A 25,290-nucleotide genomic window follows, 5' to 3' on the forward strand; every position below is an offset into this window, starting at 1 on the left:
ATAAAAACTGAATAGCTCGCTAAGTTGAAAACCCGAAAGGGTGGCTTAGGCAAAAATGAGCGTCTCGGTGGATTGAAAACCCGAAAGGGCGATCCAGGCAAAAGTTAGAGACATAAAAAATATATGTATCCCGATAGATTGAGTACCTCATCCTGGGGCAATCTAGGCAAAAATTAGGGATTTGGCAAGTAACTGCATCCTGACAAGACTTTGTTCTACAACTGTCATCCGTCAGAGATTCTTGCTCATTCTTCATCAACCAAAGCTTCAAATACATCAGATTCAGAATTGGTGGAGAAATGGTCATTATGTTCAATGTAGCCCTTTTTCAATATATATCACTGTGGCGGTGTATTCATCGCCATTGGAAATATTGATTAGATCCAAGGTAAATCATACAAAGATAGAGTCGCCACCACACTTCTATTTATCCAAAGGAATGGCTAGAAAGCGAACAAAAGCCTATAAAGTTTTACAAACAAAACTAGTAAAAGAGGGTCAGAGATCTGGGTAAGGGGGTAATTATGTTGTGGGAAGGTGTTAGGCACCCACAACATCCTAGGTACTCCTAGGGAGCCCTTTTCACAACTTGTTGTAAAAATTATTGTTTATGAAATATTTTTGTGCAAACATTGATTGAAGAGATGAGGGAAGAATGTACAAGTTAGTTATTTTTGTGTTTGGATGGATGAAACCCATTGCCTACGTACCTTTTCATGAAAGATAAGGATCAAAACGCCGTAGTTCGGCTAAAAGATTTCCAAAAAGTGAGTGGATTGATTTTAAACAAAAGCCTTAAGGTCTTTCATTATCAATGGGAGAAAACTCAACCTGAACCAACAATCCACCATGTGAGAACAACTTCAACACGCTAGTGAGGGGTTAACCCTATAATAAGCATGGAAGTCTTACAATTCAATCACTAAGGATGCAGTGAGATTTACATCAACCACTAAGATAATTCAGATCTATGGCTAATGTATGAAAACTTGATTAAGAAGTGGACAAGAGCCACAAAAGCAATTGAGTGAGTGAAATTAACCAATTAGAAACATTCACAAAGATGGTCAAAGTTGACATTAAAGTTCAATTCAAAAGAAGTATTGTGAAAATGAAGTTTGAAAATCAAAGGCCTAAGGCCTAGGTTTCTAGTTTTGAAAACAAGTGAAAATGTTTGCACAAAAGTTTCTGGTTTGGGTTAAAATGCAAGTGGAGGTTATAAGGAAACAAAAGGTGGGGATGAGGAGCAAAACTTCATTAGGAGTTCCTCTCTTGAGATCATATGTAGATGATCCAAGTAAGTACCATCCTTTGGAATAGGCAACAAAGCAATAAGCAAATAAGCAAGAGTCTCATAAGAGAACAACAAAACTGGAAATGGAGTGCCAATAAATGGTCTTACATCCAACTCCGAAAACAAATGGGAAACGGAGTGCCAATAAATGGTCTTACATCCAACTCCATAAAGCAACATGGGAAACAGATAGCCAATAAATGGTCTTACATCTAACTCCACAAAAGAAACAAAATAGGAAACAGATAGCCAATCAATGGTCTTATATCTGACTCCTCAAAAGAAAACACATAACAAATGCAAAACAAACATATGAATGATGCACAAATAAGCAAACAAGCAATCAATTATCACACTCTGTACACAACCAAGAGGCTCATACAAGGCAGGGCTTTAGTCAAGGGGTCATATCGACCTTGACAAACAAGCCAAATACTAGAAGGGGTGTATGAGGCTCTTAACCACTGACATTGACCGTCAGGGTGAGCAGATGAAATGGGAGATGAGGGTTAGACCTCATAGCTCTTAACCCGGCCTGGGTGAGCTTTAATCAAAGAAGGTGTGGGGGTCCAGAATGAGGAACTCTATTCCACATGACTGACTCTATATACGAGATTTTGGGTTTTTATTCAAAATGCGTCAGCACTTAGTGCGAGCAAGATGAAAGACTCAACTGAATAGCAGGGGATGGATTGCACATCCCTTCTATCTTCCAATGCCTCTTCACTTAGGAGGTCTTAATATGTAACCATGCCTCATTGAGGTCTTCAGCACAAAATTAAACAAACAAGAACATGGCCTCTTAAGGAGGGCTTCAGACAGGTGCCTGCCAAATGGCAGGACTTCCAGACTGTAAGACCCCAATTTTTGCCCTAAGATCCCTCATGGCATCATATCATATCATGTCATTGCCTCAAGGATCATTGTGCACCTTTGCTTGCCTCCTAGTGGATGGGTACCTTCTGAGTGTGGTTCTTGATCACCAAGCATGTATTGCATTTGGATATCATTGCTTTTCATTTGTTTACTAACCCAAAAGTACAAAAATATTGTCATCTAACCTTGTTTCTTGCAGATGAAGCAAACTAGGTCAAAATAGTCAAATCATTCATTGAGCAATGGTTGGTGGCCATTCTTGAAGAATTTGGGCACCATGATCATTCATCAAGAGTTCATATGGGTTGTGACATCATTTGGTATCAAGATCTCAAGAGAAAAAGGCTTGAAATTCATCAAAGCATGGCTCAGTCAACCAAAACCCTAGCAAAGTCAACTGTGGTCAACTGTGCATTTAATCAGGGATTGGAAGGTGTGAGATGGTTGGAAAGGTCTCATTCATGTCCATATAAGCTTCAATTAACATTTCAAACATCCACAGTGAAGGATTTGAGGTCAGACAAAAAGTTTCCCAAAATAGTAATGACCTGTAATTTTCAGCTGCCCAAAATGGAAAGTCTTTCTCCGCAAAATTACATCATGAACAAAGCTTCAAATCAAAATTTGTCCAACATGAAAGTTGAAGATCTTGCTCTTGCCTTTCTAAAAAGTCCAAGAACACTCATTTCTCATTTATGGTTGGCAAGTTATGATCAAATCACTTTCAAGAATTTTGGGATTTCAAAGTGGCATAACTTTCAAACCATTTGGTCAATTTGGGTGATTCTTTTTTGAGCAAACCACATTTGATGTGTACTATCCAAATCCATCATTACATTTCATCAAAAACTTTCACATAAAAAGGTCATTTTTCAAGTGAACCATTTGATTTTTGGTGGGAAAAAAGGTGATTTTCAAAAATACATGGAATTTTCACACCAAGCCAATGCTATTCACTTCTAAACATGATTTGTGATGTGCTGCAAAAGAAAAATCACTGTTCCATTGGCTACAAGGGCAAAAGGGCAATTTGGCCAAAATGCATAATAAGCTTCATTCACTAATCCATTCCAAATATGCTAAACATGATTAAGGCTTTGGATTAAGAGGTGGTATTTAAGCCTAATCATAACAGAAAGTTTAGGATCAACAATCACAATCTCAAAATCACAACCAAAAATCTCAAATTCTCTCAAAGTTCTTCAAACTTTTTTTCAATTTTTCCTTCGAATTTCATGATCCTTTTGGTTTCTCTTGTGATAATCATCATCCATAGGTACTATTGAAGATCTGTTTTAGGCTAGATCGTGGAGAAGCTTTGAGAATTGCAACTGTTGAAGACAAAGCTCATTCATGGCAGATGCGAGTTTTGGACTCTTGAAGCACAATTGATTCATTCTGCACCTTCCTTCCGTCTTCATAACCACTATAGAATACCTGTTTTGCACTATCAGGACTTGAAGAGCTCGATTTCATCACTGCATCATCAAGAAGGTAAGAATTCGAATCCTCTAATCCATGAAATCTTGATATGCGTCTTGTAGATCTTGCAACGTAGAGTGGACTGCAGCTTGAATCATGAAATTTCGTTGAGTATTCATGTAGAAATCTGGATTTAAAGTTTGGACATCAAAACTTTCTTGGATCGAATCTTTTTGTATGTTGAATGTTAGATGAAATTGAATTGATATTGTTGATGTACTTTGCACGCTGATTCCATCCATATATAGTTTGTGCATTTCCATGAAGATTTGGTCATGAGCTTGATTTCTGTTCAAGAACACGATGAACAATCTGATTTTCGTTCCAAAAACGCGTGTTTGATCTTTCTCGCCTGGCCTGCGTTTGAATTCGCTGTTTCCCGCCTCCGCTAGCCAGTAACACGATGCCACATCTGTTAATGAAACGGGGCGTTTCGCCCCTGGCTTCGCTTTATTTACAAAAATGCCACTGCGCGCCACTTAATTCATTTAAATCATTAAATCTTTATTTCATTTTTTCACCAATCTTCAAAAATTCATAATTAATTCATTTTTGATCCAAATTGAGTGAGGATTTTTGCATTCATCTCCAATTTCTTTCTAGTTTTTTTAGGTATGATAACAAAAGTTGTGCCTGATTGATTTTTAATTTTGCCTAATGACTTTGATCATGTATGCTTTGTGTATATGTTTTGCCATTTCATTCATGAAATCTTGATGCCTTATCCAAAATGCCTGAAATTTTACATGCACATTCTTGACTCTTTCCTGGTGATTTTGATGTATAGTTTGCTACTTTTGAGTTTCTGGATTAGGAGATATGATGTGATCTTTATGAGTGTGACAATGTGTGTCACACTAGGTTATGTCCACTTCTTGAATTTTGTTTCCATGCTTATTGAATGCCATTTGCTCTGGATTTTTGCATGTGATTACATCTGTATGTCTAGTTTGAGCATGATTTTTTGTAGGATTTGTTGATCCATTTCCTATTTGTTTGATATTTTTCTTTTCTGTTTGGTCATTTTTGGATTTTTCTTGAGTGACAAACTTCCATGCCTTGTGAAATTTTCATGCCTTATCATATGAAGCTGAAATTTTATGGATTGGTTCCTGACATGTTTAATTCCATTTTGGCTTTGGAGTGACTCATTTATCTCATGTCATTTCTGTTTTACACTTGATTGAAGTTGATGCTCAATTTGATACCATGTATGAGCTTGTTTCTATATGCCTTGATTTGTTGATTTTAATTGACTTGGTTCCCATTATCCAAATGACATGAAATTTGATATTCTGCTCATTGAATGTATCCTGTTTAAGCTTGAATTTTTCTGGAATTTATTGAGCTATTTTGATATTGGTTTGATTGTGATCATTCTGTTTGCTCCAATGTGATTCCAAAATATATAGTTTGACATGTTTTGTGTATGAAATGGATTTGGTGTATAGTTTTGACATGGGACCAATTAGAATTTGTTCTTATTTGATAAATCTTGGTTTTGGTTAATTTTTACTTGCTGTTTTGAATTTTTCCCCTCCTTTTGACCCTAGGCTTGTCCTAGTGGTCTTATTTCTCATGTTTGAGTTTGACTTTTCAGGTTAAGAAGCAAATGCTTTAGGGAGATCAATTCAAGTTGATTGATGTTGGTTTATGTGATTATTGTGAACTAACTTGTTTGTTTTGTAGGATGCTTAGCTCATTTGTTTTGAGCTTTGTGCTTTGCACATGTGAATAATTGTGTTAACTGTTGGTTCTTGTATTGTCTGTTTTGATTTTGTGATTGGTGTACTGATTATATTTGATTGATTTCAGGTACCATAGTCGCTTTAGTTCCTTTGAGAACTTGCTATTGCTTTGCTTTGCTTAAGCATTGAGGTAGACTCTCTTGTCTCCATGTAGTCTGGAAGACCTGGCTTGTTATTTAGCCAGGCAACTGTCTGAAGTCCTCCTTAAGAGGCGACGTTTGTGATTGTTTAACTTTGTCCCCAAGCAGGTGAAGTCCTTTTAATAAGGCAATTGGTAGACAAAAGAGATATGTAGCCTATTTCCTACTATTCTGTGAGTCACTCACATTGCTCACACTACTTGTGTTTGATGCATGTTGAGTAAAACCCAAGATCTATCGAGTCTTTAACTTGTGGAGAGAGTTCCATCTTTCTGGACTCCCACACCTTCTGATATTCAATGCTCTCCCTGACCAGGGATAAGAGTGATGAGGCACACCCCTCATATCCTTTCATCTGCTTCACCTTGGCTCTCAATGTCAAGGTTAAGAGCACCATTGACCCTATTCTAGTTGACTTTTAAGTCTCACCCTTTGATTGAGCCTAATTGTTTGGTTATAGAGTGTGCTAAATGTTTGTTTGATTGATTGCTTCATATGTACATGTTTGCTTGCATACCTTTGTGCATTTATCATCATTAATTTGTTCATTATTGCATGATCGTCATTGCATATCTTTGTGATCCATGTTTGGTTTACCCATTGAGGACAATTGTAAGACCATGTTCTTTGGCCATTTGTTCCTATGATTTGGAAGGGACAGAGTGTAAGACCATTTCACTTGGTCACTCATGTCCATTGCTTAATGCTTGTTTGTTTGTTGTATGTGAGGATGCAAGTATAAGTCCATGTTGTTGGCCCTTGTATTCCTATGATCATCCTTTGGAGGTTGGTATAAGTCCGGATAGATTGGCATCTGACATCCAAGTTTTGTTTTACCTTAGGAGATTGGTGTAAACCCATTTATTGGTATCCGATATCCGCTTTTGCTTTTGTGAGATTGGTATAAGACCATTGATGGCATCCGGTATCATTGTTTTGTTTTAGGAGATTGGTGTAAACCCATTTATTGGTATCCGATATCCGCTTTTGTTTGTGAGATTGGTATAAGACCATTGATGGCATCCAGTATCACCTTGCTTTATTCTTACTTGCTTTGTTGCCTCATTCCTAAGGACACACTTGAATCATCTTCTATATGATCTCAAGAGGTGAACCTTTCTAAGAAGTTTTACATTCCATCATCCATACCCTCTTTGTCCTAAACCTTTCCACACTTTGCTTTCAAAAACTTTGACTTGTTGTGCAAACATCTTCATGTCTTTTCAAATTAGAAACTTGGACCATAAGTCCTTGACTTTTCAAACTTCACTTTTCACAACACTTCTTTGAATCAATCTTAATCATACCTTGACCATATTTTGTGAATACTCATAATCAATTAACCTCACACATTCAATTGTTTTGGCTTTGTCCATTGTTAATATGTTTTCATACATTAGCCTTAGGTTTCAATTACCATAGTTGTTGATGTAAATCTTACCTTATCCTTAGTGAGTTGATTGTAAGTCTTCCATACTTATTATAGGGTTAACCCCTCACTAGTATGTTGAAGCCGTCCTCGCATGGTGGATTGTTGATGTTGGTTGAGTTTTCTCCCATTGGTAATGAAAAGCCTTAGTGCTTGTGTTTTAAAATGAACTCACAAATTTTTGGAAATCTTTTAGCCGAACTACGGCGTTTTGATCCTTACCTTTGATGGAAGGTACGTAGGCAACGGGTTCATCCGTTCGAACACAAAAATAACTAACGTGTATATTCTTTTCTCATCATCCCATTCATGTTTGCTCAATATGTCAAAACCAAATAAACATTTTTATACAACAAGTATGAAAAGGGCTCCCTAGGAGTACCTAGGACGTGATGGGTGCCTAACACCTTCCCATTGCGTAATTTACCCCTTACCCAGATTCTCTGATCTTTTTATTGGTTTTCTAAGTGTAAAACTTCTTAGGTTTTTGTTCGCTTTTTAACCAGTCCTTAGGATAAATAAAAGTGCGGTGGCGACTCGATTCATTGTATGCTTTGCTTATGGTTTAATCAATAAATCATATAGCGACGAATACACCGCTACACAGACTACATGGATAAAAGAAATTACCTAAGTGGTATGCCAACCACAAGCAAAGCAAAGCTCAAATAATGAGCTAAAGCGGCTAAAGTACCTGTATGAAAAGCTAAAACAATCAGTATTCACATTCAGACAACCAAACAGAAAACAGACAAAAACCAACAGTGGTTTCCAATATGTACACAAAACAAGGTGCAAAGTGCAATCAACTCAAATTGTTTCATCATTCAAGTGACCTACAAAACAACAAGGTTAGTTAACCAAAGTAACTTGCATCTCAAGCAAGGAGATCATATCATCCATGAGGACTTATTGCTTGAACCTGAAAGGCAAAGCTCAAATTGTGAGTACAAACCCCTAGGGCAAAGCCTAGGGTCAAAGGTAAGTCAAAAAGTCAAAACAGCAACCAATATTCAACATAAAGCTCATTTAATCAATCATGAACATGTCCTAAAAAGGACCAAGTCAAAAGCATTAAGCAAAGTCATTACATGAGCAAGATATGGCAAAGGCAATTTCAAAGCACACAATTGGTCATCAAGAATGAAAATTCCATATTAAAACAGAAATGACTCAAACAATCATGGAAATTTTTATATGCACATAACATGTCAAACATAATCATCATGCCAAAAATTATAATCAGAGAAGCTCATTTGATATAGATATGAAAATGAATAAGATCAACATCAAATTGTATGACACACATTGTCACACCATACAATCACATGCCTAAAACAGAGGAAAAAAATGCTAAAAATGCACAACCAAGCCTCAAAAATCATGCAACATGTTGGGAATCAGCATACAAAATTTCATGGCAATTGGATCATTATTGAGCATTTCACAATATAATGAATGAGGCATGTCACAATTTGCATACATGTTCAAAGATCAGTCCGCAATTAAAAATCTAGAAATGATAAAAATCAGAAAATCACATCAAAAAAATAGTAGACACTTCAAGGATCATGTAGCAAAAAACTTGGAATTAATTGGAATCATTTGCTATTTTTTATGATTTTTCAAAGTTAGAGAAAAAAATTTGACATAAAATGGAGAAAGCATATGATAATATGGAGGGAAAAAAAAGAAATGTGAATTAATTTGAAAAAGTGGTCTCAGCTGGAATCGAAGCGTGTATGCACGCTGGAAACAAAATAAAATCCAAAATGTTAAAGCCAAGGATCGAATGGAGGTGCGTCTCAAAACGCTGGCGTATCATTTATGAGGTGGCGCCTGCGTCAGCAGTCAAAGGCCACGGGTGGACACGGTCAAAGCACATAGGCCAATCATTTGGCCAACAGGCATGCACAAATGGACAAAACCCTAGCCAGCTCACATTAGTTGCAGACGGCGGCGCATAGGGTGGTTTCCACCGTCTTCTTCGTGAAGACGGTGGCGCTACAGTAGCTAGCGCACAATTTTTTTCCAGATCAAGGAGAAATATACATGGTTCGAAAGCTTATCACATGAGGAATACAAATCTAACATCAATTAAGTCTAAAACATCATGTACAATGCAAATCGAATCAAAACATTTTTTGCATCCAAAACTTCAAATCATCATAACACAGTCAATACTCAACCATTTCAAAAACTACTTATATCAGCATGCTCAACGTTCAAAGATCTACCTAAACATGGCAAAAGAATGGAGAATTAAGAGGTTCGAAAAACCTACCTCTTGAAGAGCAGTCACTGAAATCTGTAGATTCAAGGCTTGGCAAGTATCCAAATCTACTCCTGAGATGATATTATGAAGCTTTGTGCGTGAATTGAAGCTTGGAGATGCTTGGATCTAGCTCAAATGTCAGTTTCCATCTTCATGTTCTTGAGCTTCATATGCTTAATTCTTCACCAAAACCTTCGATCCACACCTTGATCTGCACTCAATGATGATCAGAGAACACAAATATGCAAGAAAGTTCAAGTGCTATGTGGAAGAATTTCAAGTTTCAATGGAGAGAAAAATTTGGAGGGAAGAAGAATTTTGGATCTAGAAGTTGTTGTTCTGAACAATTCTGTTATGATTTAGCATTTATACCATGTGTTAATCCTACTGAAAATATAATTAGGCATTGGTTAATTAGAGATTAGTGAGAATAAGGTGCATGACCAAAATTGGAAAGTGTGGAGGTGCATGGCAAATTGGACGTGAACAATACCACATGCATGATCAATTTCACTTAAAATCCTCTTATGAACACAATGGCAATGGTATTTTGTTCATATGATGCACCAAATTTAAATTTGCAAATTTCCCTCCAAAATGAGCATGAATGAGCAAATGGTCATGTGATGAAATTTCATGCAATGTGATGATGGATTTGGAAATTATAGGTCATAAGGAGCAATATGCAAAAAGAGGCACTCATTTTGGAGTTATGAGTCAAAAGTTATGGCTTGTTGAAGTTTCATGCACCCTTGGCAATCATTTGATCATAACTCTTCAACCATTCATCAGATGCTCATTATCTTGGACTTTTTGGAAATGGGAGAGAAAGATATTCAACTTTCATGTTCAACAAAATTTCATTTGAAGCTTCCTTGATGTTGTAAAGTTGAGTTGAATGTGAACCAAAAACTTGCTATTTTTGGAAACTTGAAATTATAGGTCACTTTCCATTTTGGGAAACTTTTGCACTGATTTTAAAATTTTCAACATTGATGTTTGACATGATGAATAAGCCTTGTTTGAACATGAATGGGATGAAGAAATTCAATTCCCACACTCAAAGCCTTCAGTTGACTTTCAGTTGACTTGCATTGGTCCTCAGATGACCAAAAAAATACCATCTGCTCTTGCTCAGAGGAAAACCTTGAATTGCCTTGACTTGTGGCTGCTTAGACTGCAAAACAAATGTTAGATGACATATTTTTGATGCTTTTTGGTTAGTGATTAAACAAGAAATGCAAATGATATATAATGCAAGCAATGCCTGGTGATCTAGAACCACTCTCAAGAAAGATCCCACCCACAGGGTAGGAAGGCAAGATGCTTACTAATCCTTGAGGCTTATGCAATGCTATGATATGATGCCATGAGGGATCTTAGGGACAAAATTGGGGTCTTACAATCACCAATTTCAAATTTGTAAAGATCTATGGAGTCTTGCCATTTGCAGACTACCATTCCATCAAATAAATTTAAGCCTTTTATCCAATTATTTGCACTCTTATTTGTTTCTATTCAACAAATGTTTTGCATATTTTATTGAGAAAATATCATTGTCAAAATTTTTCATAATTTTTTTTAAACAAAGTGAACATTCACAACGATGAAAGGATACTTACGAGATTTTCAGTGCTCTCCCAAGAATGGTATGATCCCCAACAGGGTAAGACTTTTGTTCATATTCCTGGCATGATTGTATCTTTTTCCTCCGGGTCCTTTTGTGGCTTTTCTACCGAGAAAAGTGTGTGGCAAGACATTCATCCTTCTTCCCTCCTCAACAAATGTGATCTCTTTGGTAAGTACGGTGTTTGGTGGTTGATCCCCAGAATTCCTTTATCTCCTCGGATGAATTCCCCAGTAGAGTTGCTTTTGCGACAGATTTTATCTGTGCAATAACTCCTGTCCCCAGTTGGAATGACTGATGTTCATCCCCCTGCAGAGATCTTCGCTTCCCGGTAATACTTGCCCTCAGTGGACTTGGCTTTCTCTCTTGAGATGTAGTACCGGATGTTTGTGTCCTTTGGAGCTGTTTGTGTTAGAAATGTATGTTTGTCAGCATTCATCATACATAAACCACGCATGTGTGCATATAATATTTCAAACATTCAGATATTCATTCTTTGCCATATATCTCTGTTTGTTATCCCCTGCTAGTGGGTAATACATTTCCCAATCAGATGTCGGTGTCTGATCCCTCAATATAGAGTCAACCCCTTAAGCAGAAAGTATTTATCTTTCCTTCCATATTCCCCACCGAGTTATATCCTCGTGGATGATGGTTTTTTCTGTTCCTTCCCAACATATATTGGGATAGGCTTCCCTATTGAGTTATATCCTCACTGGGACGAATCTTGATTCAGTTTGCCTCTTTAGTTTGATCCTAGACTGGCCCTTTGCGACTGTTTCCTGCGCTTCCCTGTGGTAAATGAATAATTGCTCAGTATTTAGTAATCATTCATCTTATCCCCGACGGAGTCTATGGTTTTCTACCTTTATACCGGTAGTTGTAAACCCTACTTCATTCCCTTGCAAAGTTAATCTTTTGTTCATCCTAATCGATGACGGTTACTCTTCCGTGGTTTTCTACCCAGTATCCGGTAGATGTAATCCCCTCATTGGCGGTTATCATTATCCAATATTCGGTGGTGATATTCCCCCATTATTTTGGATAATTGCTCTGAGTAGGCAGTTTATCCCCAGCAAGTCATCTTTCATATACCGGTTGCCGGTAATGTTTGTTGCTCCCCTTGAATGGTCATCATTATATACCTAATTTCGGTATCCCGATGCCCTTCTCTCTCGGTCGATTTATCCTTTATTAACCCAGTAACCGGTTGTGGATAATCTTCCATGCGAGTATATTATCTACGTTCTGACGGTAATAGATAATATATCTCATGCACTCTTTGGTCGAAGCCTTTTATTTCTTCCCCAGTTGAGTAAGATTCGTATCCTTTTTTTGGGAATCGAATGTCCATCCCATAATTGAGTTTTCTTTTAGCCCTCTTTTGGATGATGAGTGTCTTGGGAATATTCCTCAATTCACGTTTTTTGGCTACACCTATTATATGCCCAGTAACCGGTATCCCTGGTGTTCCTTCCCTTTGGCTCCCTATTATGACTTTTTGTCCCCTGTGGAGTCAGAATCCCTGAGTTGAAATATACCTTTTAGGTCTTCCTCAGACGTTTTGGATGTTTGATATCTCTCACCCTTATACCGGTCTTAGATACTCATCCTCCCGAGCATGTTGTTCTCTCACCCTTATACCGGTGTTCAGATCATATGTCTCTTTGAGCTTATTACCCAGTAACCGGTAATACCTCATCTGTTATTTCCTCAGCTGAGTCCTTAGTGGACATCCTCACTTGAGTCCGGATCTTTATCCGAGGTATCCATTACGGATAACTTTGCTGTATTGGCATATCTCCAATACGTGCATCTTCGAGTCAGCTCGAGTCTTGCCATTGATTTTTTTTTCATGGATTCTCTCTGTGTCTCTCAGTACGTTTCAAGTCGTGACCTGCTCACGCGTTCATCCCTTTACTCCCCAGTAGAGTCTCTGCCCCATAGAATGAATTATTCATAGGAATTGTCAATTTCCTCCTGATCTTTGCCTTTGCGGACACATATCCCCACAGAGTGTTACCATTTTGCATGCATATATTTGCATCATGAGGTCTCTTAGGTACCAAAATTCGTCTCTTTGTTATTATTTAAGCCTATTCTACCTCGTCGAGACGAAGATTTTAACCTTCACTTCTCCGGCTAGAATGACCTTAAATAGGGGCATCTGTAAGACCCCAATTTTGGCCTTAAGATCCCTCATGACATCATAACATTGCATTTGCAAAGCCTCAAGGATCATAATCATTTTGGTTCCCTTTACCTTTGGGTGGGACTTCTTGAGAGTGGTTTGAGATCACCAAGCATGCTTGAATTGTATATCATTTCTTTTCTTATTTTATTTACTAACCAAAAGCACAAAAATATGTCACTAACATCTTTTGTTTGAAGCTTGAGCAATCAACAAGGTCAAGAGTTTCAAGAAGATCATTGGTACAAAGATAGGGTCAAGTGAAGAGGAAAGCAAGCATGGTAATGGCTCCCAAATCTCTCATCCATCAAATATACCTCCCTAGCATCTCAATTCATCATTTTGATCAAAGCAAGTCAAAGGGTTGGAGGTTTTGTTTCTCAAGAAACCCTAATTTATCTATGTACCATAATGCCTTGCTCTTGAAGCAACCTCAGCCCATGATCAAATACAACCAAGGGAAGTTATTTAATCCATCATTTCATGCATATTTGAACTTATTTGAGTATGCTCAATCATCAATTCATCAAGAGATGAGTCATGGACTTGAGAAGTTGATCAGTCAATTCATCTGACTATTTTGAAGTGCACTGAGACCTAACCTTTTATGTGTTGGTCAAATGGACATGATTCAAAAAGCTAAAATGTTCTTAAGGACAATATGAACAACTTTAATGTTCATCAAAAATTGATTTGAAGCTTGGAAGGTCATCATCCATTCCAAGACATTATAGGTCATTTTGTCTGAAACCCTAATTTTGGGTCAACTTCCCAAGGACACAACTCATTCATTTTTCATGATTTTGAGGTGGGATCAAATGCATTGGAAATATTAAAATGTCTAATTCAAATGTTATGTTGAACAAAATTTCAAAATCTCAAAGGAAATACATGTGATAATGCAAAACATTATAGGTCACTTTGGACCAAAGGCATTGAAAGGCAAAAAAGTCCACCTTCAAGTGCCCATAACTCTTTCATCAAAAATCCAAATGATGAAAAATTTAAGTCCATTTTGATTGTCTTGAGAAGACTTACAACTTTGATGTTGGAGGTTTTTTCATTTGAGGTTTTCATTATTGAAACAGAAGGACTTGAAAATTGGCCAAATTTAGAAACTTTGCCTTTACATGTTTTGCACCTTGCACTTTAAATTCAAATTTCACCAATTTCCACACTTCAAATGGATTTTTGCCCAACATAACAATTGTTCCTTACATCAAAACCTTTCCAACCATTACTCACATGATCATGTTTGGATTTGGCAAATGGTATTTTCAAAGAGGAGAAGTTTTTGGTTCAATTATGCATAACACCTCAAAATTCCATGCACAAGCAATTACCATTCAGATTACACGTCCATTTCACTTTGGTATGATTTCAGATTGCATTTGGCATTGAATTTGGGCCTTTTGAATGATCATGCAAGCCCATGCAATGAATATCCAATTCCATGCACACGGATTGAATCACACTTGCCTTGCCTTTCCATCTATAAATAAGAGCCTCACTCCATTCAAATATCATCCATGAATCAACCTGAAGTGCTGCAGAAATCAAAACCGAGCCACACCTAAAGGAAATATTCCAATTTTCTTCAATTTCTCAGATCTGAAATTCAACTAAATCAGGTTGAATTTCTAGATCTAAAGTTCCTAGACCTTCATCCTTTACTCCATTGATTTTCTGTTTGGCCAAAGGAAGCAAGGAAGCGAGCTCAAATATCCAGAATTCAAGGTTGTTCTTCAACTGGTTTTCTCTTTGAACCTCACCATTTATTGATCTATTTGCTTGGATTTTGTGTTGGCTGAAGTCCTCTCAATGGAGGCATCATTACTGTGCATTTAATTTTTGAAATCAATCAAGTTCATGATGAACACCACAGAATTTCCATCTCTGATTTCTCTCAATATAGAGATCTAGAGTGGAATTGAGTGGTACAGGGATGATGTACATCATCCCAGCTTTCCAATGATGTATGGATCATGTATTTTGGTTAAGCTTTTGAAACCTGCAAATGTCACCAGAATTTTCATGCTCACCGGAGAAGAAGGTGGCTCCGGTGGCCGTCTCTCTGCCAGATCAATTGTGGACCCTTGGATTTGTTTTCCAGATCTAATCAGGGCCTCTCATTCTTATGACTTTATTTAATACCTCGTGTGTCTCAGTTGACTAAGGCATTTGGTGCGCGCGCACGCCAGAGCCCTTGGATGTGCCAGCTCAATTAATGAGACTGGATCCAACGCGCCAGATATTTCCTATTTTTCATTTTTCTGATTTTAATTTCTTTTATTTTCTTTTATTTCCTTTTATTTCAAAAAATCATATCTCTTTCATTTTAAATCCAAAAAATATGGGACCAATTGCATTCTTCCCCAAATAATTTCTAGTTTCTAATTTTGATTTTTAATATTTTTTATTTTGTCATTTGATATTTTTTATGAATTTTCTCTTTTTTGGTTATTTTTAATTCATTTAAAATAGTTTTTGATATTCAAAAAATACAAAAATATTTTCCTAACCTATTTGAATGATGATGAATCTATGAAAAATAGTCTCATCAATTTTTTAATTGATTTGAGATTTATTTGAGATTTTAGTTCAATTAGGTTATTTTTATTCATTTTTAATTGATTAAAAATAGTTTCTGACTTTTAAAAATGCTGAATTTTTTTGTCAAACTTGAGATAAATCACCTGGACCTTTCAAGGTTGATTTGAAGTGATTTTGAAGTTTGACCTTTCCTTTTATTTTTAATTCAAGTTTATTTTAATATTAAAAATGCCAAAAATATTTTGCTTATTGTTTGACTTCCAATCTTCATCTCATTTCTGATTTCTCATTGTTTGACTTTGACTTTCAATGTCATTTGGTCAACACACATGGATTGGTACATTTTATTTCACCTTATGCACTTTATTCTTACTTTTTTTTCCTTTTCCATTATTCATCTCTTTCTTCTTCTTCTTCTTTTTTCTTTTTGATCAATGAGTTGAAGGTTGATAAGTTAGCATTGATTAGGGAGACTTAACCTTCCTTGATCCAAATCTAATTCATCTTAATTAATTGATCAAGTGAATGGCTTTGCATTAAGGATAGGTTGTTTCCTAAATCATGCAAAAGACTTAAACCAATACAAGATCAATTCTCTTCTTCTTTTTGGCATGACAAGTTGTTGGAACTTGGTTCACTAATCAAGACTTCTAACTTATGTTGTTGCCTACATTATTATTGACCGGCCTCAGATAGTTGTGACTTCTACATAAGTCCAATTACGATTGCTTAACATAGCGCTAAATTTTGCCTTATGGCACACTAACTATTGACCACTAACAATTAACATTTACTTTATGCACTTTACTCTTATGCAATTTACCATTCTTGCACATATTATTCATTTGCTTTTTCCTTTGCTCATTGGAGCACATGTTTATGTTATTGCCATTTGCATTTTACTTACTTGAGCATATAATTGTGTATATACTTTTGTGCTTGTGTTTGTCTGTTTGTTGTGAACCAAATGCAAAGAATTGGACAAAATGGACTTAGACTTTAGGACCTTACCCAAGCAAATGGAGTTTGAAGAGCAACTAGGCCTCATGCCTTTAGAGTGCTTAAATGTCAAAGAGCAACTATGCCTCATGCCTTTAGAATGCTTAAAGCTTAAGGATGAACATTGAAAGGACCATATTCTAAACTCCCTCTTGTCCATTCTTTGATTGTATTATAGAACCTTTTGATGTGTGTTTTCTTGTGCTAGGAGTTCCAACTTGAGCTTAATTGAGGAACCATTACCATGAGCTTCTAAGAGAGAGATATCCAAGATACCTTGAGGAGCCTTATCCAAGAATTCATTGATTGTTGATTGCTTGAGTTTTTGCTTATTTGCTTGCTTATTCCAAAGGATGGGAGCTACTTGGATCATCAATATGATCTCAAGAGAGGAACTCCATTGTGGTTTTGTTTCTCATTCCTTACCTCTTGCATGCTTAGGACTTTAGCCCTTCTTCTTCTTCTCTCCACTCTAACCCAAGCCAAAACTTTTGTGCAAACATTTAACAATTATTTTCAACATTAGAAACCTAAGCCTTATGCTTTTGATTTTCAAACTTTCTTTTCATAATACTTATTTTGAATTGAATCTTTTAAGTCAACTTTGACCATTTTGTAAATACTTTTCATTGGTAAATATAACCCATCCAAATATCTTTTTGTGGTTTCAATGGCCACTTCCTTAATCAAAATTTTCATAACCTTTAGCTATTAGGTTTGAGTTATCTTGGTGGTAGATGTAATACTTACCTATATCCTTAGTGATGGACAATGAGTCTTCCATGCTTATTATAGGGTTAACCCCTTACTAGCATGTTGAAGCTATCCTCACATGGTGGATTTGTGGTTTTAGGTTGAGTTTTCTCCCTTAGATAACGAAAGACCTTAAGGCTTTTGGACCAAATCAATTCACCAACTTGTTTTGAGATTTTTACCCCGAACTACGAGGTTTTGATCCTAATCTTTTTTAAGATGGTACGTAGGCAATGAGTTCATCCATTCAAACACAAAATGTAAATAAACTTATATATTATTTTCTCATCTCTTCAATCATGTTTGCACAAATAAACTTTCACAAAACAACAACCTTACAACAAGTGTGAAAAGGGCTCCCTAGGAGTACCTAGGATGTTTTGGGTGCCTAACACCTTCCCATTGCATAACCAACCCCCTTACCCAGATCTCTGACTCTCTTTTACTAGTTTTTGATTCGATAAAACTTTTAGGTTTTTGTTCGCTTTCTAACCATTCCTTTGGATAAATAGAAGTGCGATGGCGACTCGACTTGTATGGTTTTCCTTGGATTTAGTCAATATCTCTAATGGTAACGAATACCCCGCTACAACTACCATCACCAGTCCATGTTTGTCTTTTGGGTTTTGTTTCTTTATTTTGGTATAATATGATTAATCTCTTTAGCCATACGAGATTTGAAACCTCTGTCATTTATCGATATCAAGTAAACCTCATGTTTCATCTTTCGTTCCAGTTTCATCGAAGTGATTACTCATCTCGCCTTGTCACATTACTAGTTCTCATTTTCTTTCAAATAAGTTATGTGTCAAGTGCAAAAAAATTTGTTTCATTCATTCATAATTCAAAGAATTTCTGTACATATTTCTTCATTCACATTTATATCCTCCATTTCACATTCAAAATTCTACATTTCATATTCAGAATTTTCATTCATATTTCTTCATTACATTGGAAAATTTTCCGTGTCATATTCAAGAATTTCCACATACTCATTGATAGTTCGATTACTTCATTCATTCATTCAATATGTAAAAAACGATTTAAAAAAAATATATTAAGTCATACTGATTGAGAAAGGATTGGTATATGCGAAATGGTTGAAAATGTAATACTATCTTTCAAATGTTCAATGATATCTGGGTGAGTCTTATAATTTAGTACATATTCCTGCTTAAACCTTGGTTGTGCTTTTACCTTAAAGGTCATCTCTTTCCTCGTCATTAAGTCAAGAAGCACAAGGTATTCACGGGGATCAAGCTCTCTTTCCCGAGGGACATTAAAAAGAAAGATGTGTTAAAAGTTATTCCAATTTAAGATAAAGCAAAAAAAGAGACATTTTACAGTTTTATATTTACCTGCATCATTATAGAATAAAGTTTCTCAGTTGTTTTTCCTACTAACTGTATGTAGTCTTTATCCCAAAAAAATAAACTTCGACTTCTGACTATCACAATGCACATCAACTTCAACCTTGTACCTAAACATAAAGAAATAATAAGTCAGATAACATAAAACAATAAAATATGTGAAATCAAACAAACAACGAAAATAAAGCATGATACTTAAGTAGTATCAGTGATGAAATTCCCAGGGAAATGGTATGACCTGATTTGCACTTGTATTGTGGGGTATCCGTGATGAAACGCCCAGGGCAATGGTTGTAACATAAGTAGTGGCATCAATGCTTAGATGCTAGGACATAGTGAGGTGTGGCAAGAGTTTTAAAATTAAAATGATGCAATAATAAGGTTCATATTATGAGTTATATCATTGTTAAATTCTAATAAGTAATTTTAGTAAAATCTATAGTAAAAACTCCATCACGATTGTTATGAGAAAACCTACATCAGGTAGTGTAACCATTTCAGAGAGAGGTTTTGAAAGCTCCATGTATGTGTAGCACGAACCCGATGTGTATTGAGAAGATTGAGAAAACATTGAGTCAAAGACACAATTGTTCCTTTAGCTGGTCCAGTTTAAGTTATTGTTTTGATGGTATTCGGTAGCCTGATGGTTAAAGAAAAATAGTTATATAGTTGAACTTGTAAGGATAAGAAGTTGGAGTAACAAAATTTTCCAAATATATATTATTTTTACATGTCAATAAAGGTTGTTATTTCTGAGAGTTGTTGATTCAAAATCAACTTCGTTCCACTCCAAGCATTTGAAATAGTTAAATCATATTGACCTAGAAGATTAACAATGTAAGGGAAATATGACTATTGTTAAACCATATAAAGTAATATAATAAGTGATTATCTTGAGGCTCCTTAATTTTTGAATGTTTCAGAAAAACAATGTAAGGCAATGATGGATCACGAGTGTTAAATCCATCTAAAAGCTTAGTAGCATATGCTCTTCAAAGAGTACATATTATGTTGTTGATGCTGTCATACCCTGATTTTGGCCCTGAAATTTTTTCCCATCAATCATTCGTTTGCATTCTTTTTTTCATGACCATTCCATTTGGTCATGATGCTACCCACCAACATTAGTTGTTGGACTTGCTACCACGACCAGTCCATGTTTGTATTTTGGGTTTTGTTTCTTTATTTTGGTATAAGATGATTAATCTCTTTAGCCATATGAGATTTGAAACCTCTGTCCCTTGTCGGAATCAAGTAAACTTCATGTTTCATCTTTCGTTCCAGTTTCATCAAAGTGATTACTCATCTCGCCTTGTCACATTACTAGTTCTCACTTTCTTTCAAATAAGTTATGTGTCAAGTGCAAAATTTTTTGTTTCATTCATTCATAATTCAAAGAAATTCCGTACATATTTCTTCATTCACATTTATATCCTCCATTTCACATTCAAAATTCTACATTTCATATTCAGAATTTTCATTCATATTTCTTCATTACATTGGAAAATTTTCCGTGTCATATTCAAGAATTTCCACATACTCATTCATAGTTCGATTACTTTGTTCATTCATTCAATCATAATTATCCATGTACATGGCATATGAATAAATTATAATAAAAAAGTATCTCACATGAATACTTGGAAGTTCTAAGGCAAAAAGAAACTATGTTTTGCTATAAGGACACCAATTTTCATTCACATCCAGTGTTATATTCATTACAAATCATGAGATTTTTCTAAGCTTACAATTTACAGAATGGACATTAGGACCAAGTCGAACTCACTCCAAAAACTACCAAAAAAACTAATTCCAAATAATATGCCAAATCATCCTCCAGCTTCTGCCAATGGAACATATGGTGCTAACAAAATAAATGGTCATGGAGGGAAAACTTCAATTGATGTTACCGCTGAACATGTCCCTACATCAGTAATGAATAAAGGAAGCTCCATTACTGTGGAAAATGGACATTCTTCAAACAATAATCATTCAAATGATGCTTACCAAAGAGTTGGCTTTCCCGTGGTGTAATATCAAGATCCAAGAGTAGGTATTAATGGGACTCAACCATCATATTCTTCGGATCGCTCATTATTTTCTGACAGGCAGTCCAAACATGGAGCAAAATTTGGATTATCTTCGCCAGCAATGCCAACCAAAGATTACAACTCTCAAAGGAATACCAATTTTCCCCTTCCATCATCGAAAAAAAATAACAGCAGCTACTGTTGCTGCTAGGCTTGCTGCCATTACACCCTCAACTCTCATGCTTACATCTGTTCTTTCTTCCCTTTGTCGCTGAAGAAGCTGCCTCCATGAATGGTAGCTTAAACTCTGCTGGATATCCTTCAGCACCACCTGGTTTCTATCCCGAGAAAAGACCCAAACTCAAACGGCAAATGCTGGTACAACTGGTTAGTCCAGCGGCATGGTCACTACAGCAAACACAACTGTGGCCCTACAAAAATTAAACCAAATCACAATGGTCACTATCAAAGCCAAAAACCAATTATAAACCGAGCATTGCCGCAGAAAACGAATGCAAGTCGTAACAGCAATGTGCTGATTCAGAATAATCAAAAGCAAAACGGCATGATTTCCAAAGGTAAATCAGCCTCAAAAATAGATTCAAACAAGCCAACAACGCGAGGTTCTTCTTCTGAAAGTTCTACCGGAATTAGGAAGGCAACAAACAAGAGTGCTACGAATGTCAATATTCCTCCTAAAAGGTCAGGCTCTAGGGTAACTGATAACCGAAAGGAGTTTCCTCCATCCAAAACACAAAGTATTTCCCAAGAGAAAAAGTATAACAACGAAGGTTTTCACGAGGCAAGAAGTCCCGATCATGCAAAAAGCGATTTCGAAAGCAAGTCCATAAAATGCAATTATACGACTGATGGAAGTATTGATCAGAATGCATTTAACATGAACGAAAGCAGTGATGTTATTTCATTTACATTTACATCTCCCTTGAGGAAAAGCATGCCGGAGTCACTATCCTCTGACTAGGTGACGAAAACCAGAACTAGATCTGGTGTCGACTCTCTCGGGCACAATGATAATCTTCATCCCAAAAAATTATCACTATCTCCGACACATATGATAGATAGTGATACATTGAGTGTTCTGTTGGAGTAAAAGCTTCAAGAATTAACACCGAGACTTAACTTACCTCAATGTACCCTAGCCTCGGAGGAGCCATCTACTGATTTGAGATCTAGTTTGTAAGATAAAGCATCCAGTATCGTAAACACCATAGATAAGGAACAAGATGAAATGTTCAGTGATGAACTTGATAGAATGCATAACTATCGATATTATTCAATTGACGAGCTAGTGCTTAACACGAATCAACAACTACAGACATCGGAAGTAAGAGAAGATCCTAGCTATAGTAGCAACGATGAAAGTGGAAATGGTCTTGGTTTTCAGTATTCCAATGCTGATACAAACTTTCAAGGTCCTTCTGTTAGTGAAAGTTACATGGATAGTGAAGATAGTACATATGGCAGCACGATTTATTCATCCATGCAAGATGAGGAAGTATCTAACATTTCCCAGATAAACGGATCTGAATCACTTGAAAATGAAGCGACGTCGTTAGAGCAAAGCTCTTCCGTATCTACTGCACGTAACATGTCTGTCACACAAATAATCAGATCACCGAACATGGTAGATTTTAAAAGATCAGGCATTATGGAACTTGACTATGTACAGAACATACTCGGCAATGCAGAGTTCATGGCAGAAGAATTCCTCATGGGTCGAACTAACACAATCATAATGCCAAATCTCTTCGATCTGTTGGAGAATCACAGTACTGGAACAACAACATACTGAGGAGAAGAGTACTCTAAGCTTGATAGGAAGGTTTTATTCGACTACGTGAGTGAGTGCTTAGAGTCGAGATGCGAGCAAGCTTTTGTTGGAAGTTGCAAATCATGGCCTAGATGGGTGACATCGATTTAGAGGAAGAACATCTTAGCAGAAGAATTGTACAAAGAGATGTTGAGTTTTAGGAACATGAAACTGTGGCTGTGAACTGTGTTTTCCAGCTCCACAAGACCCTCCATGATGGCAGTGGAGGAGCATTGAGAGACTTTTTGGGTCTCATTCGCAGCATCAATCCTACAATTACCGTTATTGTAGAACAAGAAGCGGAACACAACAAGGCGAGGCTGGACTCAAGAGTCTGCAATTAGTTGAAGCGTTACTCGGCGCTGTTTGATTTGATTGACCACAGTGGCCTTCCACTGGAGGATCCTCTGAGAATGTTGCGAAGAGCTCCACACTCACCACCCTTCACAAGACCTTGCCCTGCAAAAGTGTTTCATCCCAAATCTGCAGCATAATACATGAGTTAATATAATTTCATAAAGCAAGAATTCACAACAGTAAATAGCCAATTACTAACGGTAAAGGTTTAAGCTGGGAGTGGAAGGGGGACCACAAGGCAGACAAAGACAAAAATCCCAAGGATTCCCGTACACACTCTCACCACCACTCAAAAAGGATTCTTTGAATCAGGGCTTGAGGACAAAAACCGCTAGCAAGAGATTGATTCAAAAACCCCACTGACGTGTTCTTGCGCACCGGTTGTACTCACTTTCCACACATATAAAAAGGACACCAACCCTAATTGTAAAGGGGGGCGCCGATACTGTTCACAAAGAAAAAATCAGATAGAAAAGAGAGAAAGAAAACCCTACCGTTTCCCTACAGAAACGTATGGTGAACGTCACTCAAAGCTCCATTTTTCAGAAGATTTGTTGAGCAATCACTTAAAAACGTAATCGGCCTGAGCTAAGCTTTGTCACTCAAAACCGATTCAATACCGACAACAAAGACACAGAGTAGAAGGTGAAAAGGCGAAGCAAGTGAGCGGGTTCAGGAGGAGGGTGAACCGACCAACAATAGAGCATTCGGAAGAGAGTTTTTAGCATTACCTTCTCAACCGCCATTGGATTTCGTTGTGACAGTTTGGATTTCTCGTGAGGGAGTGAGATTGGTATGAATGTCTTTTTTTATTTGATTGCTGCTTCTCTACGTTTTTTTATGATTGATTTTAATGTTTTCTTCCGTTGGAAATTGACACCTGTCTAATATGCTCTAACCAAGTCTCTTGACTGTTCATTTTAGTCGTTTTGCATTAAAAGCTAACAGCTAGCCATCAATGATGGAAACTTGTCTTATTTCTAACCCCACAACCATGTGGCTAGGGTTGACTCTTGGATCCCATAGAAATCCAGCGACCCATTTTTGTTGGTTTATTGTTGTTTTTTTTTTCTTTCTCGGTTAGCACTTAGGTATTTGTTGGTCGTAGCCTAGCAGTAAACAACTTGTGTTCGGGTGGAGATGGAGTTAGTTCATCTCCCCTTTTGTAGTGGGTTTGAATCCCACTTGTGGCATTTTGTTTTTTTAGCATTTAACTTCCTATTGTTAATTTTTCATGTTTATGTCTTAACCCAATTTCTCCTATACTTATTTTGTAATGCTTTCCCTTTTATTTATTTTTAATTGACAAAGCATCGATTTTAATTTATGGATTCAATAACTCTCATGTTGTTTATCTATAATTATTTTATCGAAATATCAATAGAATTTTGCCGTGTTATGATTAATCGCATATGACATTTCAATTATTGTCAATATGTGCAAACCGGCTTTGAGCACATTATCTAGGTTTCATGTTTGCTTTTCAATTTCCACCTCTGTGCACGTTCTTGCGTTATGTGACTTTGATTCACATCCTCGCATCCCGATTTTTATCCGTGCACGTCCCGATGTTGTTTCTTTCAATTTAATTTTTGAGTGCCTTGTGAATATAACTTGTTGTGTTATTTATTTTCTTCGCATGGCTTACTCTTGGGCCTTCTTACAATGAGACAGTTCTCTTACACCTACACTCATGCCTTGTTTATTCATTGATTGATCCGATTTAATTATTTCATTACTTTGAATCCCCATTCGATAAAATGTACCCCCACTCCCATGGCATGTAATAATTTTATCACTTTTTATTTCTTTATTTGCTTGACTGTTTAGTTAGCTAATAACACAAGAATAAAATCAACCATTTCTAAAGGATCAAAAATAAAAACTCGATCCAACATCAAGTGTTTTCTCAATAAACAAATTAATCCATTTCTTCCTCCCATTCTATTCCATTTCTTTCAAACCTTCATCAAATGCTTGATCCAACGTCAAGCCATTTTTCATAATAAAAAACTCAAAAAAATATTAATTCATATTTAAGACCTTTTTCAATAAAGATGGAAATGGAACGTGGTGGATACCACGTACTCCTGAGACTAGGGTTCGAGATGGATGTCTCGCCTATCCTAGTTCTCGCCGTCATCCAAATCTATCTATTCTGTTTCTCTCAAACACTCATTCAAATTTCTCTTAAACGTCCATCAATGCTTGATCCAATGTCAAGCCATTTTCATAATAAAACTCAAAAATACTTAATCCCTATTTAACACTTTTTCAATAAAGATGGAAATGGAACATGGTGGATACCATGCACTCCTGAGATTAAGATTCGAGG

The 25,290-nt window shown here is 36.5% G+C and overlaps 1 long non-coding RNA gene across 1 annotated transcript; it reads right to left on the minus strand.

Moving 5' to 3' along the window:
• Positions 1 to 20,407: 20,407 nt before the first annotated feature.
• LOC127120303 (uncharacterized) lies at positions 20,408 to 24,748 on the minus strand. Its single transcript, XR_007803175.1, has 3 exons — positions 23,450 to 24,748; positions 22,879 to 23,081; positions 20,408 to 21,198 (listed from the first exon to the last, which is right to left on the minus strand). It is a non-coding gene; the product is annotated as an uncharacterized LOC127120303 (long non-coding RNA).
• Between the last annotated feature and the right edge of the window lie 542 nt (positions 24,749 to 25,290).

The sequence above is a fragment of the Lathyrus oleraceus genome, chromosome 2 (assembly GCF_024323335.1).
Source record: "Lathyrus oleraceus cultivar Zhongwan6 chromosome 2, CAAS_Psat_ZW6_1.0, whole genome shotgun sequence".
Lineage (NCBI taxonomy): Eukaryota > Viridiplantae > Streptophyta > Magnoliopsida > Fabales > Fabaceae > Lathyrus > Lathyrus oleraceus.